Source organism: Furipterus horrens, unplaced genomic scaffold (assembly GCF_987537825.1).
Source record: "Furipterus horrens unplaced genomic scaffold, mFurHor1.1.pri manual_scaffold_12, whole genome shotgun sequence".
NCBI lineage: Eukaryota > Metazoa > Chordata > Mammalia > Chiroptera > Furipteridae > Furipterus > Furipterus horrens.
The window spans coordinates 28,885,142-28,903,277 of NW_028327182.1; the positions used below are offsets into that span (position 1 = coordinate 28,885,142).

The following is an 18,136-nucleotide window of genomic DNA, read 5'->3' on the forward strand; positions in this document are numbered from 1 at the left end:
TTTGTACTCGTGTTCCTCTCTGTCTCTCTCTGTTTCTTCATCTTCTTAAAGCAGACCCTTTAGCATCTCTTGCAATACTGGTTTGGTGGAGATGTATTCTTTTAGCCTTCTTTTGTCTTGGAAACTCCTTATTTCACCTTCCATTTTGAATGAGAGCCTTGCTGGGTAGAGTATTCTTGGTTGTAGGTCTTTGTTTTTAATTACTTGGAATATATTTTGCCATTCCCTTCAGGCTTGTAGTGTTTCTGCTGAGAAATCTGATGATAGCCTTATTGGAGCTCCCTTGTATGTTATTAGTTGTTTCTTTCTTGCTGTTTTTAGGATTCTCTCTTTGTCTTTCAATGTTTCCATTTTGATTATGATGTGTCTTGAAGTGGGCCTGTTGGGGTTCATCTTCATTGGGACCCTCTGTGCTTCCTGGACTTGCAAGATTCTTTCTCTCTTCATGTTAGGAAAGTTTTCTGTCATTAGTTTTTCAAAGAGGTTTTCTATTCCTTGCTCTTCTTCTCCTTCTGGAATTCCTATGATATGGATATTATTACATTTCATGTTGTCCTGCAGCTGTCTTAGAGCCTCTTCAGTCTTGTTCAGTCTTTTTTCATTTCATTGCACTGTCCGTGAGTTTTTGTCTACATTGTCCTCCAGCTCGCTGATCTGATCTTCTGCTTCCTCTAGCCTGTTTTTAATTCCTTCTACTGTGTTCTTCAATTCAGAGATCGTATTCTTCATTTCCTCCTGGCTCTTATTGATAGCTTCCATGTCCTTTTTGATGCTGGTATAATTCTCAGTAAGTTCCTTAAAGTTCTTCTGCAGTTCACTGTAGTTTTTCTGGAATTCTTTGTAGTTTCCGCTGAGCTCATTGAGCTTCTCCGTAATCCATGCTTTCAATTCCATATCTGATAGTTGGCTCCCCTCTATTTCATTTAGCACTCTTTCTGGGGACTCTACCTTTTCCTTTCGATGGGGGGTTGTTTCTCTGTCTCCCCATTTTTGTGACTCCTATTGTTTGTTGGTGCTTCTTAGAATCGTAATAATGTCTATTCTTCAGACCAGAAAAAGAATACGTATCAGATGCAGAAAGGAAGAACCTGAGGTGCCTACCAAAAGGAATGCCTCCGATTCTTGCTTTCATCTGGGCCATTTATCTGCTAGTTTTCTTTCAATTATTAATAATGTCTGATAACTCCGCAGCTAAAATGTCATTCAAGTCGATGATGGAGCACCGTTCAAAATGAGTTTTAAGTACAATAAGTTTGAAATCAGAAGACCTGGAGTTCAAGTTTGCTCTTAACCAGAATATTTTGAAGAATTTATTTAACATTTCTCAGCGTAGGATTTTTTATTTGTAAAATAAAGATAATATTTTAATTGTTTGAGATGACACAAAAATGCTATGCGTTTGAAATAACAATTGCCAACTAAATAACGGTTTTTACGTGTGCATGCTAGATTCCTACATTTTACAGCAGCGGTTCCCAAATTTTTTGGCACCAGGGACCAGCTTCGTGGAAGACATTTATTCTACGTATGCGGGTTGGAGAGACAGGAGTGTGGAGCTGAGGCAGTAATGCCAGAAAAGCTTCTAAGCTTCTCTCACTGACCTGCTGGCCAACTCACCTCTTGTTGTGCAGCCTGGATCTTAAAAGGCTACCACTTGGAGGGGTGGGGACCCCTGTTTATAGGAGTAAAATATAGACTATCAGAAATTGTATCTTATATCTTCAGCTTTTTATTTATCATCAATACAGGATAGGTACAGAACAAATTAATCTATAAGTGAAAGAGGGTGGAGGCAAGACATGATTTCATTCATTCATGATGGTTTGGTGCTAAAGACATTAAATTTATTAATCATCAACTCTGTGGCTGGCAATGAACTAGGTGCTTTCTATACACTATACATTTCATCTAATTCAAAGAGCAACTTTCTAATGTACTGTAATCCTCATTTCAAGTAGAGGATTGACTTATATTATGCACTTGTTTCTGCTCTCAGTGCCTAAGGGAATGACATGAATTTACTAATTAGATTTAATGCATTATATAAGCAGAACTAAGAACTAGTTTGTGATAAGACAGAAAGGTATGCATATACAAAGTCTGTCCAGAAGGTATCTAGTATCCAGCCATGCAATATAAAAAATAGACATTTATTGAAGAAGATACAAGATACAAGAAACATTGTACATAAGACAATGATACCTCAGTCCCCTTCAAAGTAGGCACCTAGGGACCTCACACAGTTCTCTCAATTGCCATCAACTGCCCTGTGATATTTCCCTGAATCTCACTGATGGACTGAAATCTCTTCCCTTTCAAAGGTGATTTTAGTTTTGGGAAAAGCCAGAAGTCCCAGGGCACCAAATCTGGGCTGTGGGGGTACTGAATCACCTGGGTGATTTGATGTTTTGCCAAAAATCTCTGCACCAGACATGATGCATGAGTGGACACATTATCATGATGAAGCTGTCAATCACTAGTTTCCCATAGCTGTGATCTTCTGAATCATCAAAATAATTTCTGTGGAGGAATGTTCAAACTTAATCAAAATTTGATGTAGATTTTTTGTTCTGCTTGCTCAGTCATTTTCAATGCAATGGCCACACAGTACACATGCTCACTCAACTGGCATCTACTGCCCCCACTGACATCATCTTTGTTCATGCATGTGCATTCCAGTCCACTCTCCTTGGCTGCCAGGTTACATCAATGTTGTACAAACCATTCTAATTATATTAACAATGGTTGGACTTTTTCTGGACAGACCTCATGTATGAAGCTGGAGACTTAAAGGAGAGAGTACAAGTGGTAAATCACTGCGAGAGGCTAAACTCCTTAAGGGCATGATTGATTCTAAGTTAGTCTGTGGAATATTTTAAATTAAAGCAGAACTTGCAAATAACAAGCCTAGTGAGTATGAGTTAAACTTGCACAGAAAATGCCAGCAACTCTCAATTTGCAAAGGTAAGAAGACCAGTCAGGATGTATTTCTGAGAATAGAAAGACATTCTCAGTTTGTAATGAAAAGCATACTATTATGTTTATTACATATTTAGATAACTTAGACCATGTACAATGTATACCTGGAAATGTAAACAATAAAATAAAAATAAAATAGTTTTCACCATTGTATTTCTACTTTAATTATTTAGAAAAGTTTCACAATCCTGCTATGTTTTGCTAGTTTCATTTTCTTTGAAGACCCTAGAAGATGAAATTATTTTAAAATTATTTTAATTTCCACATGATATGGAGCAATGATCGGTTATCACTGGACCTCTATAGTTTTCCTGATAGTATTAACAATTCAATTGTTCTTATTTAAACAGTTGTATTCAGTGCCATATAGTTTTAAGGAAAAACTGTTCTAAATGTAACTCTCTAGAGTTCACTTTCTTGAAACAATCTGTTCTGCAGTCATGAAGCAACATAGACAGCAACTTTTCGCCTTAAATATCGTCAGTGAGAGGAGAAAAAAATGTCTGGAACAAATGTCTCTCCTCAAATAGGAGAAAGTGACATTGCCAGTGAATAGAGGTGCTGCCTTTTATCTGTGCTTAATAACCTCTCTCACCAGCACCAATTCAGCTGCCACTTAGCACAAAGACAAGTCTGCATGTCATTTAACAGGCCTGCATTAATACACCTAACCAATCAATGGCTGCTACCCATTCCACAAGGACACCAGTCTGTTACCATTACAAGCCACTGTCAACAGAAAATGACACCAGAGTCACAAAAGGCAAAATGATGTCAGTTTAATCAGAAAGCAGAAAAAAACACAAACAATGCTACTCAGAATAGGAGTGTAACAAGGAGACTCAGAGGTTGGCAGAAGCCACTCTTGGCAGGTCCCAGTGAAACCTGCTTGAAATTCGGTGATACAACAGAATGACATAGATAATCAGACCTGATTTCCCCTCATTCAATTAAAATTGATGACTGCTATTGGTAGATGACAAATCTGTAAAGTAATATCAGAAAAAAAGTGCAGTTTGAATCTATTATATAAAAAATTATACTATTTTTGTATTCTAAAGAAAACCCTATCAACCTAAATTATATTATTTTAAAATTTGTTTAATAAATTACTTCAGTTTTCATTCCATGGAAAATTAAATAGACGTTTTTAAAAGTCTTATTATATTAAGTCAACGGCTTTGAATTGGTAATATGTATACCCTGACAAGATAGCTGTTCACATTTAGTAGTGATGATAATGATGAATTTGTACAATTATGCATGTGGAATAGGCCTCAGAGATTATCTGGCCCAACCTGCTCATTTTACAGATGAGAGAACTGAAGCTAAGACAGAACGAGAGAAATGGCCAGGAGCACAATGGCAAAGCCAGGGTTCCTGGCTCTCAGTCCAGCTCTTTTTTCGTAACACTGTTTAAGGATCATGTTTTACAATAACAATGCAATTTTAATCTAGAAAAAGATAGCATTTCACTAATCCATATGCATATTATGCGTATGATAATAGAGGAGCAAAAAAGGAATTATTTACTGTACTAGAACTACAGCATTCATAAACAATGAAGTATCCTTTTACTGACCTTTTTAACCTTGTTGGATTCCTTTTCCACCCGCCTCACAATACTTGAGGATGTGCGGTGTCTTTAAAAGACACCAGAGATAAGCACCGAACCTGGGCCAGTAAGGGCTGGCTGAGAGCATTACATTCTTTGGCAAAATGTCAGAGATGCCTTATCCTGATCCCCCACTGAACTAATCTGAGTTTTTTGGCTGGCTCGTCACCCAGTTTTCACAGCTTACAATATTCAGAACTCATGTCTGACATTGTTCTCAGTTTCTCTTTGCGTAGAAACCCAGTGCTGACTGTGCTGCCCACTTGAGACCCCACTTTCAGCCAACACTGACTCATACTTTCTTCCAACTCCATTTCCCCCAGTTCAATTCCTGCTAAGTCCTGTAGCTCTGGGATGAGTTATACATATGGAGAGCCAGGTGGATAGGCCTGGTTCCCCGGACGCATTCCAGAAAGCTCCCTGCCTTGGGCTGACAGCTTTTCCTGGTAGCTTAAATTAAAAATTTGTTGCAGAATTCTTCCTTTATTATCTAAAAAGGTCTTTCTCAATCTTTTAAAAATCCATAGTTCTTTTTTGAATTAATAAGAAATATCTGAAGAATCATCTGCCTTGTGCCTCTTTGTGGCATGAAGAATTAGTGCTACCAATACCCATGAAGAATGTTATGGGTGTTGATATCTGGAGTTTTGTTATAGAGAGCTATTTCTTAAAAAGTTTTTAAAATGCAAATTTATTATCTTACAGTTCTGGAGTGTGATACAGGTCTCACTGGGGTAAAATTGATGTGTGAACAGGTTTGCATTTGTTCCTGAGGCTCTAGAGTCAACCCTTTTTGCAGTTCTAAAGGCCACCCATATTCCTTGACTCATGGTCCCCTTCTTACATCTTTTTTTTTCTTTTAAGATTTTATTTATTTTTTAGAGAGAGGGGGAGGGAGGGAGAAAGAGAGAGAGGGAAACATTATGTATGGTTGTTCCTTGCACACCCCCAACTGAGGACCTGGCCTGCAACCCAGGCATGTGCCCTGACCAGGAATTGAACCAGCGACCCTTCAGTCTGCAGGCTGGCACTCAAATCCACTGAGCCACACCAGCCAAGGCAAAATTATTTTTAAAATATTTTCAAAATTTTAAATTATAAATATTTAATAGGTTTATTCAGGCTTCATATACCTCTTCCTGAGATTCTAATGTGGGCTGCCCTCATTTCTTTCTATGTGTCAGTATGAGCCTTACTGGTTTACAAGGGAAATGCACACACAGCACTATAAGTTTTACTCCTTTTCCTTATTTATCTGCATTTTGTGTCTTCTAGATCAGGTAATTTTACTGTGAAGCAATTTCTTTTTCACATATTCTCATATAGTCTTCTTCCCAATGAAGTTCCTCTGTCTACACTTTGCACCATTAGCTCAGGAAAGTCTGCCTTTTATTTATCTTTTTATTTTCATAATTAAACATACACAAAAACACATACGGAGAGAGAAAAAAAGAGAGAATTGTAATTATTATGGTTCATGAGTATAAGGATAGTTCCATTAAAAAAAGAAAAAAACAAACAAACAAAAAAAACGTAGAGCCCTTTCCTTGCTATTAGGAAGAATAACCACCAAGTGGTAGCAATTTCTGGACTCACTCCTTTCACATATCAAGAAATTGTAGCAAAATAATTCCCTATTTCTGAATTAATTTGATAATCATCCCAATTTTCATAACTTATTACCCATATAAATTGTCATACTGCTTTGTTTGGTAACAACATTGAATTCTTGATAACCATTTTTACTAAAATTATAGAACTATGAATCTGGGGTTAAACATAAACTTCCCATGTAAAGTAAATATTTCCTAAATTTGAAATAATCAACTTAGTTTCTGGAACCCATCATTTTGTAAATTGAGAATAGTCAGTAAAGAGCAATTTTCACAATTTCAAATGCAATGTGGAAAATGTCATTTCAAGATATTGGTGATGATAGCACATCAAATATCTATTGATGTTTGTCTTTTGTCTTTCACTTATGTCAGCATCATAGTCTCCAGTTCCATCCATGCTATTGAAGAAGGTAGGAATTCCTCCTTTCTTTCTGCTGTGTAGCATTCCACTGTGTGTTGTACCCCAGGTTTGTTTTGGTTTCTGTTTTTCCACTCATCTACTGTTGGACACTTAGGCTGTTTTCAAATCTTGGCTATTGTAAATAGTGCTGCTACGAACATAGGGGTGTATAGGTTCTTTTGAATTGGTGTTTTGAGTTTCTTCAGGTGTATTATCAGCAGTGAAATCACTGGGTCAAGAAGCAGTTCCATTTTTAATTTTCTACACCATATGATCTCACTTGTAAGAGAAATCTGATGAATAACAACAACAACAAAAAGCAAAATAGAACCAGAGGCATAGAGTCATGGAACGGACTGATGGCTGTCAGAGGGGAGGAGGGAGGTGGGAACTGATTAAAAGATGGCAAAGGGGAGTAGAGTACAAACCGCAGTGACTGGAGTCATGGCAGGACAGGCATTTAGAAAGTTTCTTCCTCTCTTTGACCGAGTGTTAGTTGAAAGGTGTGCTGCAGAAACTGTAACCAAAGGAGGCATTATGCTTCTAGAAAAATCTCAGGGAAAAGTATTGTAAGCAATCGTAGTAGCTGTTGGATCCGGCTCCAAAGGAAAGGGTGGAGAGATTCAACCAGTGAGCATGAAAGTTGGAGATAAAGTTTTTCTTCCAGAATATGGAGGCACCAAAGTAATTCTAGATGAAAAGGATTATTTTTTATTTAGAGATGGTGACATTCTTGGAAAGTATGTAGACTGAAATAAATTACTACTGCAGTGGCATCATGTGATGCAGCCTATTCCATTGGAGTTCTGAAGTCTTTCATCATGTAAATAATTTCCCTGTCTCTTTTATAATAAACTAATAATATCCAAATAATGACGTTCAGTGTCTTAAAATTTAGTTTCGCTGTAACTGATGTAAACATTTTCCAATAAAAATTATAAATAAATGGTCAAAAAAAAAAAAAAGAGGGCAAACGGATTTGTCAAAGAACATATACGAAGGACTCATGGACATGGGCAATGGTGAAAAGACTGATTATGGAAGAGGAGGTGGGGCTGGGAGGAGGGTGGGAAGAGGGGGAAAGTGGAACAACTGTAATAGCATAGACAATAAAATATTTTTTAAAAATGCCTTGAACACAAAAATGAGTATTAGTAGACAAATAAAGGAAATTATATACATATATATGTGAATAATATTCAGCCTTAATCAACAAGGAAATGTTACCATTTGCAACAACATCAACTGACCTGGAAGACTTTATGTTGCTGTGATGTGCCAATTATAGAAGGATAAATACTATATTATTCCACTGTTAGGAGGTATTTAAAATAGCTAAACTTATAGAAGTAGAAATAGAATGACAGTTGAGAAGAAATAAAGGGAAGGAGAAATGGGGAGTTGTTCAGTAGTTATAAATTAACAGTTATGCTAGGTGGATACGTTCTAGAGATCTGCTGTAAAGCATAGTACCAATAGTTAACAATATGATATTTTGCAATAAAAAAATTATTAAGAGGGTAGATCTCCTGTTAAGTGCATTTACCACCCCCAAAAGAAATTAAAAAGACACAAGAAAACTTTTGGAGGTGATAGATATGTTTGTTACCTTGAGTGTGGTGATGGTATTACAGGTCAATGACATATACATATTTAGCAAATAGTATACATTAAATATATGGAGTTATTTGTGTATAAATTACCCATCAGTAAAGCTGATAAATAAAGTATATGCTATTAAAGAGTCAGGTTATGCAGAATCACAATGAGTAAAAATGTCATCAGTAAGTAAGCTATAAAATAATGACTTTTTAATTATGTATTAGAATAAGATGGATTTTAAAAGTATAGGCTCTAAAGTCAGATAGATTGAGTTCAAAACCTGGTTCTCCTATGAACTACCATGATCAAATTGCTATGTGTTCTCTTCCTCTCTCTGTTACTCTGTACAATGAAAACAATAGTAATACCTTCCTCCTAGAGTTGTTAGAAAAAGTAAATGAGATAATGCACATTAAGCATTTGGAACTATTCATGGCACCCACTAAGGGTTAGCAATTCTAATTATAATAATAGATAAAAATACTGGCTAGCCTCTGAAGGGCTGCTCTGATTTCAGATATCTCCTTTCTTCTATACTCTTTGTTCTAATCTACACAAGGGAATGGAGGTAATTAGTTAATTCATGATACATAAAAAGACATGTATTTGTTACCTGATCCTTTACTGGCTAAGAGAATGACATTTTCAACTCTCACAAAACAAATGATAATCTTGCCCTGGACAGTGTGGCTCAGCTGGTTGGAGCATTGTGTGTATACTAAAGGCTCGGGGTTCAATTTGCAGTCAGGGTACACACCTAGGTTGTGGGTTTGATGCCCAGCTGGGATGCGATGTTCCTCTCTCACATCTGTCTCTCACTTTATTTCTCTCGCTCTCTTTCACATCTACATCTCTCTCTCTCTTTTCTCTCCCTTCCTCTCTTTCTGAAATCAATAAATATATTTTTAAAATGTAATAATCTTTCATATTCATTATTTATTTTAATATAAAAGAATATATACTTATCATAAGGTATGTAATAAATAATTTCTATTAAGATCTCATTAATAATTTAAGTCTTTCAGGCCTCCGTTTTGTCAGTTCTGTTCATCTATTATCACTCTATATTCTCAACTTTGCCACTCACTAAAGATACATGATATCCATGTTTCAAAATCATGAAATATCTAATGGCCACAGGAAAACACTATTCTTCAATGAATGTATTTTATTTTATATATAAGAACATTGGATTTTGTCCATAGCAGTACATTTCAAACTGTGATGTGCCCATGAATAATTTGGCTATTTTATTGATATGCAGATTCTAGTTCAGTGTATCTTGGAAGAGGCCCAAGATTCTCCATTTCTAATAAGTTCTTAGGTGATGCTAATTCTGTCGGAAAATGTCACCACACTTTGCTCTATACAAGGACCTATAGAATATTATTCTAATATTTAATATATAAACAAATTAAAATAGCACTTAGTTTTAATTTTTAGAATCCAGCTTTTAGGTTTTGGCATCAATACCACTTACATTCTAGTTTATAGTAAATTGACACAACAGGAATTTGATTTAATGTTGCACTATCTGCATATAGGTTATATTTTGCAAATAATTTTTAGCATAGTTATTCTAATGCTTTGCTTGAATTCATTCACCTAAAAGGTGTTTCCCAAGAGATATAAAAATGATGTGAAAATAAAAATCCAAATATGGATTTTAAGGCAATGTCACCAAGTCTTGTTTTTCTGTGACAAGCTATAAGTTTTAAAATGCAGCAAGGTTTAAAAAATACCTTTAGTTCTTCTCATAGGTGTACAGTACAGTTCAGAAGGAGTCAAATCCGTGCTTCACTGCAACTCTCCTTTAAATAGCATTGGTATAGAAGCTCAAAAAAAGCATGCAATATTAAAAATATGGCAAGGAGAGTAGAGAGGAAAGAGAAATGTCAAATTGTAAAAATACACTTGAGGGGAAAAAGAAACATGTTTTTGGCAAGAAAGCATCATGTTGGACTTATATAGCAAAATACAGAAGAATAAGATATGAGAAAGTAAGATCCTACTCATAATTAACTGAGCTTATTAACTGTTTTTTTTTCCTGATTCAGCACATTGATACATTTTTTAAAATACGAGGTTTTGAAGGAAGAAAAAAAAAAAAAAAAACAAAAACAGACATCCATAGCTATTCTCATTCCTTATATCTGTAATCCTAAACAAGATATGAAAGAAATAGAAATACAAGTGAATTTTTATATTTCATTAGCTATGACTTAGGGGACTAAATGATTATCTCTATTCTTTTAAATTTTTTATTTTGAAATGATTTTAGATTTTTAGAGGACTAGCAAGGATAATACAGGGTTTTTATACATTTACTCAGCAATCCTTGAAGTTAACACTATAAAACTTTGGTGTATTTATCAAAACAAGAAATTAAAAATTTATACAGTACTATTACTATGAACTACAGATTTTATTTATTGTTGCAGCTTTTCCACTAATGTCATCTTGTGTTCCAAAATCCAATTTGGTTTATCACCTTGCATTGTTTGCTTAGTCACCTTCATTCTGTGACAGTCCTTCTTTGTTTTCAGTTTCATTGACAGTTTTAAAAAGTACTCGCAAGGTGTTTTATAGACTTACCCTCAATTTGGGTTTTTACATTTAATTTAGGGTTATATAACTTTTAAAAAAATACCACAGAGGCGATAGAACCGTCTTGTTCCATCATTACAGAGGGCATGTGATATCAACATGATTTATTACTGTTGATATTAAATTTGATCACTTGGTTAAGATGATTTCTGCATGATTCCTCCATGAAGACACTCTTTTATCATTTCCACACTATAAACATGAATGAGTCACTGAATCAAGCCTCCCCTTCAGAGGGGATATTAAGTTTTACCTCCTGGAGCCAGGAGTAATGTGATAAGCAGGATTGTATCCCTACAAAGAAGTCCTTTTCCTAATTCCCAGAACCTATGAATTTGTTTTTTCTCTTGCTGTTTCAGAATTTTCTCTTTGTCTTTGTTTTCAGCAATTTGAAGATCATATACATAGGTATGCATTTTGTATGTATACTGGTTGGTTTTATCTGAGTTTGATTCTGTGGTTAAAATCTATTACTAATTTTAGAAATTATCAGCCATTATTTCTACAAATAATGTATTTGGAATTCCAGTTATGTCTATTTTAGATCATTTTATATTGTCCTACAATTTATGAATGCTGTGTTATATTTTCCTTCTTTTTCCACCTATTTTTCTCTTTGGTTTTCAATTTGGGTAATATCTACTGAACTATCTCCATTTCCACTGATTCTTTCCTTCATTATATTCTGTCTGCAAATCAGTCCTTTAAAGTTATCCTTTACCTCCTTTACTACATTATTAATTTTAGTCTTTCCAACTGAATTTTTGTTATAATTTCCATGTTTGCTAAAAACTATCTATCTGATCCTGCATGTGTTGGTATTTTTCATTAAAACCTTTAACTTTTAATTAATTGTGGCTTTTTAACTTTCCTATCTGAAAGTTCCAAAATTTCTGTGCTATGTAATTTTTGATCTGATGTTTAATTTGTTTCTTCAGAATGTGCTTTTTCTTGCCTTTTTGTATTTACTGATTATTTTTTGGGTGCTGGACCTATATAGAACTACAAACATTACAGGTTCAAGGTTCCTGTACTTGATGTTTCAAAAGGTCAGTATTGAAAATGTCAGAGTTTTGAGTAAGGAAACATTTATTGATTGGGAAGGTGCCAGCTCCAGAAGATGGGGAGTAAGTAGCCTTAGAACTTCAGTACATTCATCTTAAGAGGACCCAGAATTCAGGTCTTTTTATCATAAGGAAGGGAGACTCAGTGGAGCAAGAGATGGGTAATGACTGAAGTCATCTAGGCTCCAAGAGGGATCCAAGGAAGATCATGAAATCTCTAAATCTCTTTATTCCCAGTCCTGTAACCCTACCCATCTAAGTCCTATCTTGAGGCTCCTACAAATCTTTGCCAAAAGCTCAAGCCTCAAGGAGAATCCCTCTAATAATTAGCATATCTATATCAGGAGCTATTGGCCCTCAGAAGGCCATGAGAGAAATTCAGGCTAGAATTAAAATAAAGTCACTCTGTGACATAAATACTAATGTATAACATTTTTATGTTTGGAGATGAACAAGTTTTTCTTCCTGGTAGGACTTTAATTGGTGGCCTGTGGGGCTGGGGTTGGGGTGGGGGGGGGGGGGTTGTGTTAATCTAATCAGGAGTTGGTCTGGGTTTGAAATGTATTGTTGTTATACCTAAACTTGGTGCACCCGGAGCCTCAAATTCTTCTAGAAATCTTTCTACAATATGTACAATACTGACTTATTTGCCAGAAGTTTTGTTGTTGTGTTGTTGCAGTTGTTTAATCTCCATTTGGTTTATATCTACCTTCTCTACACAGAAAGATTCTATGCCTTGCAGCTCTTTTAGTTGTATTCTACCATCGGACTAGCTTATAATTTTTAGTGTGGTGAGAGTGGGGGTTGGTGTGGGGAGGAATGTATCCTCTTGTTTGAATTAACACTCAATATTAGGCAATCTATTGAACTAATTAGCCTTCATCTTGAACTTGTAATTCAAGGTATAGTCTACACAAGTAGAAGCTTTTCTTCCACTGTAGGCCTGAACCCAGCAGGAATCACTGACCCTGAGGAAGGCTAATAAGAAGCTAGAAAAATTTCTTGGCAAGTGGATTGGGGAAACTGAGACAGCAGGCTGATTAAAGCTGGCCTCACCCAGCACCCTGATTCACCTGCCTTCTTCTCCTTTGCATCACTGCTCCCTTAAGCATTAAGCCCTCGGGAAAATGAGGTTCCAGACTGTCATCAGCTAGATCAAACTAGAGATAATAACCAGGCCTCAGCTGTGTTTCAGTTCCAGGCCCAGAGAAGCAGTGAAACCAGAGGAAGTGATGCCATGGCTGGCATCAGGACCAGCTGTGTTAATCAACTACTCCCTTCCCTAGAGCCAATCAATCAGTGGAGACCATGACCCTGAAAGGACACAAGTGGAAAGCTAATGAATATGCTATTGAGGTTCTTTCCTGAGACCCTCCCTAAAATCCCTGCTTCAGAAAACAGATAAAAACTCTTAAGACAAGAGACCCAGACCATGCTTTCTCTCAGGAGAATACGACACATCACCGTCCATCTTTTCTCGGGCGTGTATATTTGCTTTCTTTTTCCTGACTCTGTAAATTGTTTTCTGATTCCATGTAGCCCAGTCGACTCACTTCTTCTTCCTCTTTCTTTCTAACTGGCCAAGACAGTGCTCTGAGCCACCCACTTGATTCTTTTTTTGTGAATGTACTTTTTCTTTGCTTTCCAAATAAGCTTCCTCTAATCTTAGTGTACCTGGCTCTGAATTGTTTCTATGAAGAGTTCAAGAACTGAGATATACAGTAGTCCCTCACTTATCACGGGTATTATGTTCCAGACCCACCCCCCCACCCCCCGCGAAGTAGGAACCTTACATTTATTCTACACTCTTAAACCTATGTAACTTTAACAACATACATATACAGTACCGCAAAATCCCACAATGTAGTGAAAAATCCGCGATAAATAATTAAATATAACATTTTAAAAAATCCCGCAATACAGCAAGGCTGCAATAAGTGAACTACGATATAGCAAGGAACTACTGTAACACTGTTGCTCACTCCCCACCCCCCAGACAGAGCTTTGTTGTTGCTATTCCCTTCCTTCAGCTGCTGAGAGTCCACCTGGCCTTCGGTTTCTATTTCCCTCCCTTTTACAGATTAAGATTTTTGTTCTTGGGTGCTATGGGGAGATAGATGAATCTGGGCAGGGTTTCTCTATCCTCCTTCAGCTGCCCTCAAATAATAATGTTTTCTTTTCCTTCTTAATGTTTTGTTCTTTTTCTCTTGGGGAAGATAAAGACAGGATCTGGGAAGAAATCTGCAGGGGTTGCTTTGCTGCTTGTCTATACAGTATCATGTGGAAAGCTTTCCCAGGATTCCCTGTGATCATCTCACTGAACAGCTGGTGGAGTTCCTGGGAGAGGAAGCTTGAAAATGAATGGGAGTCATACCTAAAGTTGTGGCCCACCATTGTCTTTCACTCATGAGAATTCACTCTTGGGGGTTTAGCAGTTTATTAAATTTTTTTTTGCTGAATCTTCTGCCCTAGTTATATGATATCCAATGGCATCTCAACCCATTCAGGAAATTGCTTTGGTGTCTTTTTACTGCCTAGCACCCTCTCCAGGTTTCAGGTTTCAGTTTGCTCTGTGATCTCAGTATTTTGATCAGTTTCAGAAAATCACTAATTTGAAGTTTGTCAAATGTTTTTACTCATAAGTATGAAAATGACACTCTTTTTGGTTATTTGTACCTCTAATCTACATTTTGAAATGGATTATCTCTTTTTAAATTTGAAAATGTATTAACTTGCAAGTGTTCATTGATAGAGTCTGGTCACTTTGTAGTAAGTCTTGGAGATGGAGTGACTTCAAAAGTCAGGCAAAAGTTAGGCGTAAGTCAGGCATAAGTCTAAATTTCCCCAGCTCCTGCTTCATTGGATACGAAACCATAGGAAGTCATAAGTGCTATTTTTAAAAATGCAAATAAAGTGCATTTGTGAACACACTTGGAAAAATTATTGCCTTAACTGTATTACAAATGTGTCTCAGTCTGAATTTCCTGGTTTTTACAATGTAAATATGCCTGGTAAATTAACAACCCTATGTCTATTTGCACACTTACTTCAACAAGAAATGACCTCTGTCTCCTGGAAATGTTTAAAGTGATTTGTAGGCAGAATATACTTTTTTAATATCTGCCTAATTTAATTAATAATATACAAAGTACACTTGGCTCTTACACTGTGAAGCTTTATATCAGCTCCTGCTTTGATGGGTCTTCCTCCTCAGAATAGACACCTGAGGTTTCAGGCAGGCCTGAGAGACTTGGGACACCTGACAATACTCCCTTGGATAGGGCTAAGCGTGAGGGTTTTCCTAGAAACCCAGTGGTTAGACAACATAATCATTGCTCACTCTGGCTATGCTTGTGGTTGGCTCTGAAAAGAATGGCTAAGTTATTATGTATCATGTGAGAAATAAGTAGAAAATATGGCATTAAAAATTGGAAGGGAGTAAGTTTTCTGCCCCACACTGAGCAATTTTATTGTATTAGCAGAAGTATCTGGGACTATGTGTAAATGTTGTGGCCCCTATTAAAAGAAAATAATATATATTTTTATGTTGACCATTTTCCTTAACATTTTTTAGCCCCATAGTTGCCATGAAACCAATCCCTTCTAGGTTTTGGTATTTGGAATATGAAGGAAAAACATTTTTTGATTAGACACACTCTTATTTCACCTTCATAAAAAAAAAAAATTCACGTATAAAACTGGATTTAGAAACTGGTCAACCAATGTTAAGAAATCCACCAGTGTATGATAGATAAAAAAATCATTTCAAAAGGCAAGATTTTTATTTGAAATTGAAAAAGGCTTACATTTAAGAATTCCTACCTCAAGGACTCCAAAACATGAAGAAATGCTTCATCAATGGCTAAGTGCTTATTGTTCAAGATTGAAAATTATTTATCTTCAATTTATTTAAAATAGGTTTCATGCAAATGTCAGTTAAGTCCGCTGGCCAAAGGAAAAAAATAAAAATTTCAGATAATCACATTCTTCATTTGATTAAATCAGCTGTTTTCTGTAGGACAAAAATCACAGGTTTATTTTATGGTCACTTCAGAAACATTTTGGAGATGTCACATAGACATGGTTTCAGGAGAATTTCTTCCTTAGCGCAGGCAACCTTTGTTGTTGGCCATGTGGTCTTATATTACTTTAAAAGTGTGTAACTATTGAGTCAGAAGTTCTTGTGGCATTAAAAGCCTGAGTTGCCCTTAGGGGATTTGTCAAACTTTATTTAGCTCAAGCATTGTCTCAGAAACCTGGAAAATGTACTCTACTTGGCAGCCCAGCTCTTCTCGCAAGTCATAAAGTTCAAGGTATCAAAGAACTTTTCAAGGTGACAATTATATAATACAGTATCTGACATTTACAACAAGACTTAGGTTGGGAAATCTATGCAGAGTGGTTTCCTTCCTGCTGGCACACACCTTGCCTCCACTCTTAAATTAAGTTGGGACAGAAAATCGTTTGGCTATACGTAAATCATTAGTTCTATACCATGCTAGCTATGGGAAGGGTTTTAACATTACAATGAGAGTAACACACACGTTACATTCCTGCTACCCTAGCTGATAATTTGAAATAATTGCAACATCCAAACACCTCTTTTCTGGTTTGTAAGCAATGATAATGGTCTCGGATTCGCTGGCAAAGACAGTTCTTCAAACAGATTATGCTGACAACTACTATAATTGGACTGTTATGGAAGCAATAAGCAGGCATAAGATATGAGAATCTAAGAAAGAATGAAAGGAAAGCAGTCTCTACTGAATAGGGGAGGTGAACTGAAAGAATGACGATCAGTCTTGATTAAGAAGAGTTAAAGTCATCTTTTGTAGATATTTTTTGTCAGTGAGATTTCATGATTTTAAATTAAGGATATTAAATCATATGAGAACATATTTCATATATAAGATTATTTATTGTTTTTGGTTTTATTTGGTTTGTATTTAATGATCAACATCTTCTTTGATATGAAAAAAATCAGGGTATTTAATGTTAAAACAATATCAGGCTGATAGTGACAATTACTTGTAGCCTATCTTTTAATGATTAGAATGTCAGGATGAATATCAATATTTTCACTTAGTACATGTTTCCATTGAGCACTTCCTATATTCAAGAAATTTTTCTCTAGACCACAATGCAGCACTGGGAAAAAAAATTTTAATATTAAAAGAACCTTTACCTTGTCTTTTCTTTTGTTGTATTTAGGTAATATAACATAACTTCTGTTTTTTTCTTTTTATGTAAAACCTGTAGAAATTTTCATGCTTGTCAAGAAAACAGCAAAATCTGTAAACTACACCAGAAGTGGCAAGAGAGAAAGGCAAAGCCAGAGGAATTGACCGGGGTGTGAAGGAAGTTATACAGAGTGTTTCTAGAGTTCTTTTCTTCCATGCAGTCAAAGGTGATGCCCAAGAAGAGAGAAGTGAAGAGGTACAGCTGGTATTTTTTGTTAAATAAACCCAGAGAGAGGACCATAGTTCGGTTGTACAATTTAAGATCCATTGGGTTAGAACAGCTAATTTTTAACAGAAAACACTCTTTTCAAGAAAACCCTATTTTTCTCTTTTCTTTTTATAATTTCCCCTACCAACAAGCATATTACCCTTTCTTATGAAGTTATTTTTATTGTTATGCCATAAAGCAAATAAAAATAACCAAAAATATAGGAAAATTACTTTTAGAAACTACTTTAATAAAGTGAATAGTGTTCTGGTTCTAATTTTGAGATCATTTTGTCTTTCAAAATTCTTTCTTTAGGTTTTTACATAATAGCCTATTTAATTAAAATATACTGATATATAGCCACACTAATTTTTATCAAAAATAAAAGCATACATCACTGATTCAATTAGCATGTATCAACTGTACAGAGTTTAAATTCTCACTTTAAATTAATATCCTAGAAAAAAATTTTTGTTTCTAATAGAAATGTTTGCTCTTTATCACAACATTACAACTTGGGGTATTTAGTTATTAAATTTATTGGGGTTATGATGGTTAATAAAATTATTTTAAGCATAAAATTTTATAATATATCATCTGTATATTGTATGGTATGTTTACCACCCAAAGTCTAGTCTACTTCTGTTACCATTTCTTCTTTTTAAGGTATTTCTTAATGATATAAACCAAAGAGCTCTTGTGTGTGGAATTTATAATAAAAATTGAATAGAGTCTTCTTGAAAGAAAAAATAATCTGATATTTTTATAGGCCCAAGAAAATATCCTACATAATCATGCAATAAAA

The 18,136-nt window shown here is 35.5% G+C and overlaps 1 pseudogene; it reads left to right on the forward strand.

Annotated features, from left to right (window-relative positions):
* Positions 1-7,054: 7,054 nt before the first annotated feature.
* On the forward strand, positions 7,055-7,363 carry LOC149995985 (10 kDa heat shock protein, mitochondrial pseudogene; annotated as a pseudogene).
* The last annotated feature ends 10,773 nt before the right edge of the window (positions 7,364-18,136 follow it).